The sequence below is a fragment of the Protopterus annectens genome, chromosome 13.part0, assembly GCF_019279795.1.
Source record: "Protopterus annectens isolate FY-2018-M chromosome 13.part0, PAN1.0, whole genome shotgun sequence".
Classification (NCBI taxonomy): Eukaryota; Metazoa; Chordata; order Ceratodontiformes; family Protopteridae; genus Protopterus; species Protopterus annectens.
The window spans coordinates 2,826,331-2,837,410 of NC_056747.1; the positions used below are offsets into that span (position 1 = coordinate 2,826,331).

General features: G+C 44.8%; 1 protein-coding gene across 1 annotated transcript in view; it reads left to right on the forward strand.

Moving 5' to 3' along the window:
- AP3D1 (adaptor related protein complex 3 subunit delta 1) overlaps positions 1-11,080 on the forward strand; it is a 3,080,434-nt gene that overhangs the window by 1,034,771 nt on the left and 2,034,583 nt on the right. The gene's annotated exons all lie outside the window — the stretch shown is intronic.

The window sequence follows — 11,080 nt, forward strand, 5'->3', positions numbered from 1 at the left end:
GCAAGTCTTCCTTCGGGGTAGCACAGTTAGAGCAAGTCTTCCTTTGGGGGTAGCACACTTAGTCTAAACCTTCCTTTTTGGTCACACACTTAGTGCAGGTCTTCCTTCAGGGTACCACACTTAGTGCAAGTCTTCCTTCAAGGTACCACACATAGCGCAAGTCTTCCTTCAGGGTACTACACTTAGCACAAGTCTTCCTTCAGGGTAGCACACTTAACGTAAATCTTCCTTCAGGGTAGCACACTTGGAGCATGTCTTCCTTCGGAGTACCAAACTTAGCGCAAGTCTTCCTTTGGGGCAGCAAACTTAGCGCAAGTCTTCCTCTGGGGCAGCAAACTTAGTGCAAGTCTTCCTCTGGGGCAGCACACTTAGCGCAAGTATTCCTTTGGGGCAGCACACTTAGCGTAAGCTTCCTTTGGGGCAGCACACTTAGCGCAAGTCTTCCTTTGGGGCAGCACACTTAGCGCAAGTCTTCCTTTGGGGCAGCACACTTAGCGCAAGTCTTCCTTTGGGGCAGCACACTTAGCGCAAGTCTTCCTTTGGGGCAGCACACTTAGCGCAAGTTTTCCTTTGGGGCAGCAAACTTAGCGCAAGTCTTCCTCTGGGGCAGGAAACCTAGCTCAAGTCTTCCTCTATGGCAGCACACTTAGTGCAAGTCTTCCTTTGGGGCAGCACACTTAGTGCAAGTCTTCCTTTGGGGCAGCACACTTAACGCAAGTCTTCCTTTGGGGCAGCACACTTAACGCAAGTCTTCCTTTGGGGCAGCACACTTAGCGCAAGTCTTCCTTTGGAGCAGCACACTTAGTACAAGTCTTCCTTTGGGGCAGCACACTTAGCGCAAGCTTCCTTTGGGGCAGCACACTTAGCGCAAGCTTCCTTTGGGGCAGCACACTTAGCGCAAGTCTTCCTTTGGGGCAGCACACTTAGCGCAAGTCTTCCTTTGGGGCAGCACACTTAGCGCAAGTCTTCCTTTGGGGCAGCACACTTAGCGCAAGTCTTCCTTTGGGGCAGCACACTTAGCGCAGGTCTTCCTTTGGGGCAGCACACTTAGCGCAGGTCTTCCTTTGGGGCAGCACACTTAGCGCAGGTCTTCCTTTGGGGCAGCACACTTAGCGCAGGTCTTCCTTTGGGGCACACTTAGCGCAGGTCTTCCTTTGGGGCAGCAGACTTAGCGCAGGTCTTCCTTTGGGGCAGCACACTTAGCGCAGGTCTTCCTTTGGGGCAGCACACTTAGCGCAAGTTTTCCTTAGGGGCAGCACACTTAGCACAGGTCTTCCTTCGGGGTAGCACAGTTAGAGCAAGTCTTCCTTTGGGGGTAGCACACTTAGTCTAAACCTTCCTTTGGGGTCACACACTTAGCGCAGGTCTTCCTTCAGGGTACCACACTTAGTGCAAGTCTTCCTTCAAGGTACCACACATAGCGCAAGTCTTCCTTCAGGGTAGCACACTTAGCACAAGTCTTCCTTCAGGGTACTACACTTAGCACAAGTCTTCCTTCAGGGTAGCACACTTAACGTAAATCTTCCTTCAGGGTAGCACACTTGGAGCATGTCTTCCTTCGGAGTACCAAACTTAGCGCAAGTCTTCCTTTGGGGCAGCAAACTTAGCGCAAGTCTTCCTCTGGGGCAGCAAACTTAGCGCAAGTCTTCCTCTGGGGCAGCACACTTAGTGCAAGTATTCCTTTGGGGAAGCACACTTAGCGCATGTTTTTCTTCAGGGCAGCACACTTAGCGCAAGTCTTCCTTTGGGGCAGCACACTTAGCACAAATCTTCCTTCGGGGCAGCACACTTAACACAGGTCTTCCTTTGGGGGTAGCACACTTAGTCAAAACCTTCCTTTGGGGTCACACGCTTAGCGCAGGTCTTCCTTCAGGGTACCACACTTAGTGCTAGTATTCCTTCAGGGTACCACACGTAGTGAAAGTCTTCGTTCAGGGTACTACGCTTAGCACAGGTCTTCCTTCGGATTAGCACACTTAGTGCAAGTCTTCGGGGCAGCACACTTAGCACAAGTCTTCCTTTGGGGCAGCACACTTAGCACAAGTCTTCCTTCGGGGTAGCACACTTAGCACAGGTCTTCCTTCGGGGCAGCACACTTAGCACAGGTCTTCCTTCGGAGTAGCACACTTTGCACAGGTCTTCCTTCGGAGTAGCACCCTTGGTACAGGTCTTCCTTTGGATTAGGACACTTAGCGCAAGTCTTCCTTCGGGGCAGTACACTTAGCGCAAGTCTTCCTTCGGGGCAGCACACTTAGCCTACGTTTTCCTTCAGGGTAACACACTTAGAGCAAGTAAGTAAACAGCATGAAATGTGACTTGTCTGGGCCTTTAATATTCTTGTTCGACCTTGGTGTCCAAACTGGTTTTCATGCCTAACAAATGTAGGAATGCAACACTTATCCCTGTACTCAAGGGCGGACCATGTACTGTCGCCAGTAATTGCAGACCTACAAGTCTGACTAGTCTTGTATGTAAGGACATGGAAAGAATTAATGTACAATATGAATACCCAGAAAGTCTTCAGACACTGGATCTGCTGCAGTTCGCATTAGTCAAGGGCAAATCATGTCTGCTGAACCTAACAGACAACTTTGAGAAGCTTACAAAAGCTATTAACGAGTGTAAAATGGTACATCCTGCCTTTCTTGACCTGGTCAAGGCACTCATCACTGTTCCCCATTCAAGTATTGTTGGCAAACTCTTGAAACTTGATGTTAGCTTCAGTGTCACCCATTGGATTACCAACAGATCAGACACAAGAAGTCAGGATTGGGGAGTCTACCGTGACAAAAAAGGACAATCACCAGCAGAGTCCGTCAGGGTCGGTGCTGGGGGCTGCTGCTTGTTTTGTATATAGTTTATGGAAGTCAAAGCTAATGTTAAAGGCTTCTGGTTGACCAAGTTTGCATACAACTGCAAGCTTGACGTTGTTATAAATTTCTCCAAAGATGCTTCTATATCCTTTAAGAGGGTTTGTCACAAACTAATAAGTGGCATCAGAGCCATGGTTTAAAACTGAATGCCAGAAAGTGCATAGTATTATGTTATATTTTAGAAGTCCGCCTACCTTGTCAGTTACCACATAGACAATGTACCTATAAGAATAGATACAGTGTTTAGTGACTTGGGAACATATGTAGACAGTGACCTGGCCTTTGACCGCCATGTGTTTACTTTTGTAAGGAAATCCTTCAGTATTGTTTAACTTATTAGCAAAGGTATAGCATCCAGTTCCAAAGACGTGATTATCCTGTTGTACTTAGCTCTCATTAGACTAGGCATATAGAGTACAGTACTTCCTTCTGTATGTACCTGGCCAGGCTTGTGCAACAAATGGAATGCCCTTAGAGTTTCCTCTCAGAAAGAATACAAGGTGTAAATCACATGGAGTACACAGACTGCTTTAAAGCCTTATCTTTGTACTTTGTCTTCTACAAACTGCTGAGAAGTGATGTGTGCCTAGCTTATAAGGCATCATCTGATCCAGTACTGAGGGACTGTATAAACAAGTCCAAAAGCATTAGAAATACCTGCTTCAGGGACCTAATCCTCATTTGTATTATTAAGAGAAAATGTTTCTTAGAAACTACCGCTGCTTTGGAACAAGCTTACTCTCCATGTGACTCAGAGTTAGTTCCTCATCATATTCACATGTAACCTGGACCAATGGATGGAAAGTCAAAAGTTTACTCCTGGTCATGTTCCTTCCTCTCTCTTAGAGGCAGTATGGGAAGTCAGACTCCTGGTCATGCTCCTTCCTCTCTCTTAGACAGAGGCAGTATGGGAAGTCAGACTCCTGGTCATGCTCCTTCCTCTCTCTTACACAGAGGCAGTATGGGAAGTCAGACTCCTGGTCATGCTCCTCTCTTAGAGGCAGTATGTAAATGCTTTGCCATCAAACACGAGTATATGCCCCTAGGTAAATTATCCTGCCATATGTGTATGGGACTACATGGTTAGGCTCTTAGGCTAATAATCATGAACGTGTATGTTTAGACTAATGGTCAGAGATGTCACATGTACATGTGATGTCTGTCATTTGCTGCTAAAGCCTCCTTCCCTTCCAGAATCAGTGTTGATTTTCTGTAAGGTGATCAATCTCTGTTCACAAACAGAAGATTGCACTGTAGTATATACTGCAGTTTGGACATCTGAGTGCCTGATTTGTGCAGATCTTTTAATAACATGCACTAAGAAACTGCAGTATTGATAAAAACGGGGGTTTTGTGAAACTCTGTGCCAGCCTTGATTCATTATACCTGAACAGTTTTCTTTCTCTAATACGATGTCTTCTTTTGTGAACATACAGTCTGTAACTAAAGATGGCATTGTAGCCAGTCTTATTCTTCAAAAAATGTATTCATTTTTTTTTTTATTTCAACTGTGCTGTAGTATTCTTTTTACAAAAAAAACATTTATTGATTTTATGCAAGGGTGTTAAAACAAATAGACAACTGATCACTGCTAAGATGACGACACAACAAATGGAATAAATTTACCATAACTTGACATAACTGTGTTCAGTTTATACAGCTTACATACACTCGGCCTCCAACAGACGGAGTTAAATGAATGTGGCTCTTATAACATTGATAAGAAAAATTATAGCTAAATAAGATGAAAGAGTAAAGGAATACAGTTTTGTAATGTCCTAATTCAAAATGTTAAGTGCAATATCCCATGCCTTAAGCACTGGAATTCATTTTAGCCTTTGGATGTTAGTTTGACTGCATTATAGTGTTTGAGCATTATTGATGATGATTCCTGCCAGAAGAGAGTAGATAAAAAGCACCATTTTGGTAATATAGTATTTAGCCATACTTAAAATAATTGTTAAAGCTTTTTTGGTATTTGCGTATTATCGCAACCATATTTCCAACAGGAGAAACGTCTTTTTTTCTCCCACTTTCCCAAGCCGTACAGCAGATGTTCTTGGTGTTTCACTGTTGCAGTCATCACATTGGGTTATCTGCCTGCAGGTAGCCCTCAGTCAGCCTGAATACCAGAGTGTTGGGATTTCTGCATCAGATGCTGTTGCTTCTTCCATAACGTCAGGTCGTCAGGGGAATAAAACTTGCAGCCGACTCCATTGCATAAGTCTTTCTTGCCGTGCGGTGCCCAAAGCAAAAGCAGTTCTCAAGTGCCAGTCGACCGCCTCCTGAATTTTTCATTTTCCGAGTTTCAGACCTGAAGTCTTCTAAAAGATAAGTACCCCATTGGGGATTTTTTTTCTTGCTACCAATGTCAGAAAAAAATTAATAATTGTCATGCCTGTGGAAAGCAAATACCTCACAGAGATTTTCATTCTTACTGCATCACCTATTTAGGCCCAGACCACAACGTCCCTCACTGTCAGTTTTGTGCCTTGTTCAACACCCGAACTATTCGTCGTTGGGCTATTTTTTTCACTAAATTCTTTTGCTCTCGATCTCCGCATTCCAAAATGGCTTCGATAAGCCATCCGACTACCGATCATCTGAAAAAACTTAAGGATAAAGACAGAGATAGACCGCATAGGTCCAAAACTGCCGACAACGCTACTGTTAAGCTAGTCGCCAGGCCGCCGGTACTCAGTGAGGTGCTTTCGTAGCCCCTAATACCCGCTTCTACAGATTCGCGGGCCTCTACTGAGACCCATTCGGAGTCTGATGCTACTTGATGGGTCCGGAGCCGCTGTGCAGGTAACGGCTTCTGAGGGTGTATTCAGGCCTTCCGAATTTCATATTAAACCAACGACTTCATTTCAAACCAAAAATACCGAATTTCTCAGGCCTAGAGTTCACACTACGCTTAGGGAACCGACAACCAAAGTGCATTCTCATGCCCAACTGCCACAAAAACAAATGATTAGAATAAAGACCTTATTACTTTAATTAGGGGAAGTCAGACTTCCCCCTCAAAAACACCTAGAACTGATTTTCCTTCTGATTCTTCTGGTCAGGATTCTGATAACTCTGATCCTTCTGATTACCAGGATTTGTCCTTATCTACCTATGAGGATTCTGATGCAGAGGATTCCATTCCCTCTGCTTCCCCACCTGAAGATTTTTCTTTTGGTGAAAATCCTGCATACCCTTAGAGAGCATTTCCGCTGGGAGAGCCAGGATTACTCTCAGTCCAAAAAGAGATTCAGGGAATTTTTAAACTTTCCTCAGCACAGGCCTCTAGCTGTCCATCCTGTTCTGGAAATTGTAGATGATGTCTTGGAATCCAGCCTTACCCCTGACACCTTACCTCCGGCTCCCAGGAATCCTGACAGGTACTATAGAGCGCCTGACTCCCACAAATTCCTCTTTAAGAATCTTGTTGCTGATCCAGAGAGCATTTCCCAGGGACCTAAAGACATTAAGGCTACAACGTCCAAAAATCCTATCCCTTTGGACAGGGATTCTAGGGATTTAGACAGATGGGGTAAGAAGTTATACACCTCTGCTACTCTTGCCATCAGGGCTTTAAATCGCCAGTTTCATATGTTAAAGTATCAGCAACATATTATGGAACTAATTAAACAGAAAATGTTGATTACTGATTGTGTAGAATATAAAGATTTACAAGAGTTAATGCATTTTGCTAATCAAGTTGGTAAACATACTTTGCAGTGTGGTTTTGATGCCTTAGAAGCATCTTGCAGGGCTGCTGTCATGATCTTTTCTTAGAAAGCATGCTTGGCTTAAGGAGCAAACCTTGCCAGACCATGTCAAAGCAAAATTACTAGATGCACCATTAAACCAAAGTCTATTTGGCAATAAAGCAGAAGTCCTCAAAAGGATGGAGGAAAAAGCTAAATCTATGCAAACTGTTAAAGATTTCTTACAAGTACAGCCACCTGGATTCTGTAGGCATTGGCCTTCTAAAGACTAGTCTTTTCCGGTCCCTCCCAGACCTTCTCAGTCCAAACCCAGGGGCAGCAGACCACCAAGACTACAGTCTCAGGGTATGCACAGATCTAAGCAGTGGAGTCCTCCCACCTCTAAAACAGGGAGTAGTAAGCTGCCATCCTATGGCAAAATATCACAATGACTTATCCTTAACTCTTCCAAGCCTTGCCCAAGTACTTGCACCTTTAGGAGGGAAACTTGCCCTGCATGCCAAAAACTGGGAGTACATTACCCAGGAGAGATGGGTCTTAAACATGGTTTCCCAGGGATACAGATTCCACTTCCACTCACTCCCAACCCCAAGCGGATGCCAGACCTACCCCCAAACCAGTGGGCAGAGGCCCAAAAGCAAGTACTTTCTCTTCTCAGGATCAAGGCTATTTAACCTGTCCCAGCAGAACAAAGGGGACAAGGCTTTTATTCCAGACAGTTTCTTGTACCCAGAAAAGAAAACTCTTGGCGTCCTATCCTGGATCTGTCTATTATCAACACCTTTCTGGTGGTTCCAAAATTCAAAATGCTTACTCTGCAACAGCTGCTTCCTGTGCTAGCCAGGGACTCCTGGTAGCAACCCTAGACTTAAAAGAAGCTTATCTGCACATCCCCATAAGGGAATCTTGCAGGAAATACCTACGTTTCTGAGCAGGTACTATGCACTATCAGTTCTCTGCACTTCCCTTTGGCTTATCTACTACGCCCAGGGTATTCATAAAATGCACAACTCCAGCCATTGCATATTGCAGGCAGAGAACAATTCAAATTGTTCATACTTGGACGATTGCCTGATTCAGGCGGACAGTCAGAATTTCTATTACAGCACCTGACATTTGTAAAGAGACTTCTAACTTCACTGGGGTGCACCATCAACGAAAAGAAATCACATCTGGTACCCTGCCAACAGATTGTATTCCTGGGAGCAAGCTTGAACACAACTTCCCAGATGGCATTCTTCACTCCAGAAAAACAAATTTATTTGACAAACTACTTCAATCTACTGGCCACCAAAACCCAGCTATCTGCAAGAAAAGTACTGCAAGCCCTGGGGTTCATGGCCTCTTGCATTCTACTATTTCCATATGCAAGACTGCATATGAGGAAACTTCAGTGGTACTTAAAAAGTCTCTGGTGTCAACATTCTCAGGACCTGGAAACAATGATTCCTATCATTCCTTCCTAAGGACAGAGTTCCTTTGGTGGACAGAGGCCTGCAACCACAAGGGGGAACTCCCTTTCACTCAACCCCCTGCCGCCCAAACCCTAACAACAGACGCATCAGACTATGCATGGGGGGCTCACATGGCAGGACAATGTATTCAAGGCAAATGGAGCCCAAAGCAAATGCACCTGCATATCAATCAGAAAGAAATGTTAGCTTTACAGAATGCTCTGACAGCCTTCAAAGGTCTTATTCTTCCAGGACAACTTTTGGTAAAGACAGACAACACCACAGTTACGTGATGCATAAACAGACAGGCAGGGGGAACCCATTCCTACCCACTCTGCAGATTAGCCATGGCTCTGTGGAACACAGCCTTGAACAACCAAGTGCACCTGCAAGTTCAATTCCTGCCAGGCAAACTAAATTCACTGGCAGACGATTTAAGTAGAAATCTCATGGACCCATACGAGTGGAAACTGGAACCCAAAATATTCAGGTTTTTGAGGCACAGGTGGGGGGCACCAGAGTTGGACCTCTCTGCTTCCCCTCAGAACTATCAGTTGAGCAAATATTGCACCAGAACTCCCCACAGCCAAGCTTGGAAAGTGGATGCCCTGTCCTTTACCTGGTAAAGCCTCTAAATCTATGCCTTTCCCCCCTCTGGCCCTCCTCTCGAAAGTTTTACCAAAGACCAAACAGGACCAGCCAAGGACAATCCTGATTACACCAGACTGGCCACACCAGCACTGGTACCCTCTTTTGCACAGTCTGACAGTAGTGTCACCATGGCACCTGTCTCAGACCCCTTCCCTGCTGTCCCATCAGGAGGGCCAGATTTTGCACTCTCAGCTACAGACCCTGAACCTAACAGCCTGGCTCATCCCCTGAACTCCTCACCAGCAACCCTTAGTAAGCAGGTGCTGGATGTTATTCTGGAGGCAAGGAGGCCTAGTACTAGAAAATCCTATGCTGAAAAGTGGAAAAGATACTGTTCCTGGAACCAAACTCAGGGGATGGGCACAACGGTGCCCAGCTTACCTCACATACTAGATTAGTTAACAGAAATGCTCCACAAGACCTATCCTTCTCTTCAATTAAGATTCATGCCTCTGCCATCTCAGCTCATTGTAATACTTTGACCACCCCTCTTCTCTCATCCTATGGTCAGACAGTTCCTGAGAGGAGCCAAAAATTTAAGACCCCCCCCCCCCCAGGAGAGCTCCTACACCAGCCTGGGACCTTAACTTTGTATTGGAAAAGCTTGCGCTTCTGCCCTTTGAACCTGCTGCTACAGCAGAGTTAAAATTCCTCTCATGGAAAACAGCTTTACTTATAGCCATCACTTCAGCAAGATGAGTGTCTAAATTGCAGGCCCTTATGGCCGTGGAACCCTTCATTATCTTCCATGCCGACAGGGTTTCCTCAGGACTAACCCATCATTTATGCCCAAAGTGGTATCTTGTGTGGCTTTAAACCAATCCATTCATTTGCCAACTTTTTTCCCTAATCCTCAGAATAAAGGAGAAAGGATCCTGCACTCCCTGGGACGTGTGTAGGCAGCTTAGATTCTATCTGGACAGGACTAAGCCTTTCAGAAAACCTGACCAGCTGCTAGTCAGCTTTGCTGTAGGGGCAGAGGGCAAGGCCATTTCAAAACAAACCATTTCTAAATGGATAGCACTATGCATCCATTTCTGCTAGGAACACTATGGGAACCCTACCCCACAGGGGATCAGAACACATTCCACTAGGGCTACATCATTCTCTGCAGCTTTTCTCAGGGGAGTCCCTGCCAGGGACATCCTGGAAGCTGCAACCTGGAGCTCTGTACACACTTTCACCAAGCATTACCACTTACCTATCTTTTCTAAATCCAGAGCTGGATTTGCCACAGCAGTCTTACAGGGCCTGATTGTCAGCCCTAATGCTTCCTAACTACCTCCACCCATCCTCAGCTTTGGGAATAAACTCAAATGTGATGACTGCAACAGTGAAACACGAAGAACATATTATAGTTGTGTACACTTATAAATGTAGATGTTCGAGTGTATTCACTGTTGCAGTCCTGGTTACCCTCCTTCCAGCCCTCTGATTTCTTTTTACTTCTCCAGATCTTTTTTGTTTTGTTTGGCATATGTTATATCACTGGTATTTGCTTTTTGCTGGGGTTGTTCCATACCATCTAATTGCTTCCTATTTTGGGTGCTCCTGACATCTGGGGCAAGAAAAACTGATGTAATGGTGTCGGTTGCATGTTTTATTCCCCTGACGACCTGACATCATGGAAGAAGCAACAGCATCTGACGCAGAAATCCCAAGTCTCTGGTATTCAGGCCGACTGAGGGCTGCCTGCAGGCAGATAACCAAATTTGTGATGACTGCAACAGTGAATACACTCTTAACATCTCCATTTATGGTAAGTGTACACAACTGAACTTTTCTCCTGTTCGAAAAGTGTTAGTGATAATAAGTAAGTACCGTTTATACAGGGAAATTTATGATGAGTTCCCCATAGTTGTTCTTCGCGCCCTCCTCATTTTTTTTGGTACTGCCAGATTTCTTGTTCTTAAAGGTTGAGCGGAATGACGACACTTGATGTGACGTGAACAGTACTTATATCGCTTATTGAGGATGATAGGCTGTGTCATCCCTTTAACTACTAATCCTTTGGGAAGGGGGAGGTAAGTTTTAATGGGGAAAAAATCCTGAAACGTTAAATCGGTGCTACTCAGATTGGAATTAACTAAAAAGGACATTGTAATAGTAATGCCGTCAGGTTGTTAGATTGGAATTAACTAAAGAGGACATTGTAATAGTAATGCTATCACGTTGTTAGATTGGAATTAATTAAAGAGGACATTGTAATAGTAATGCCGTCAGGTTGTTAGATTGGAATTAACTAAAGAGGACATTGTAATAGTAATGTCGTCAGGTTGTTAGATTGGAATTAACTAAAAAAAACATTGTAATAGTAATGCCGTCAGCCAATAATGGCAGACATTACAATTTCCTGCTGCTTATTGTTCAGAAAGCACAAGTTGAT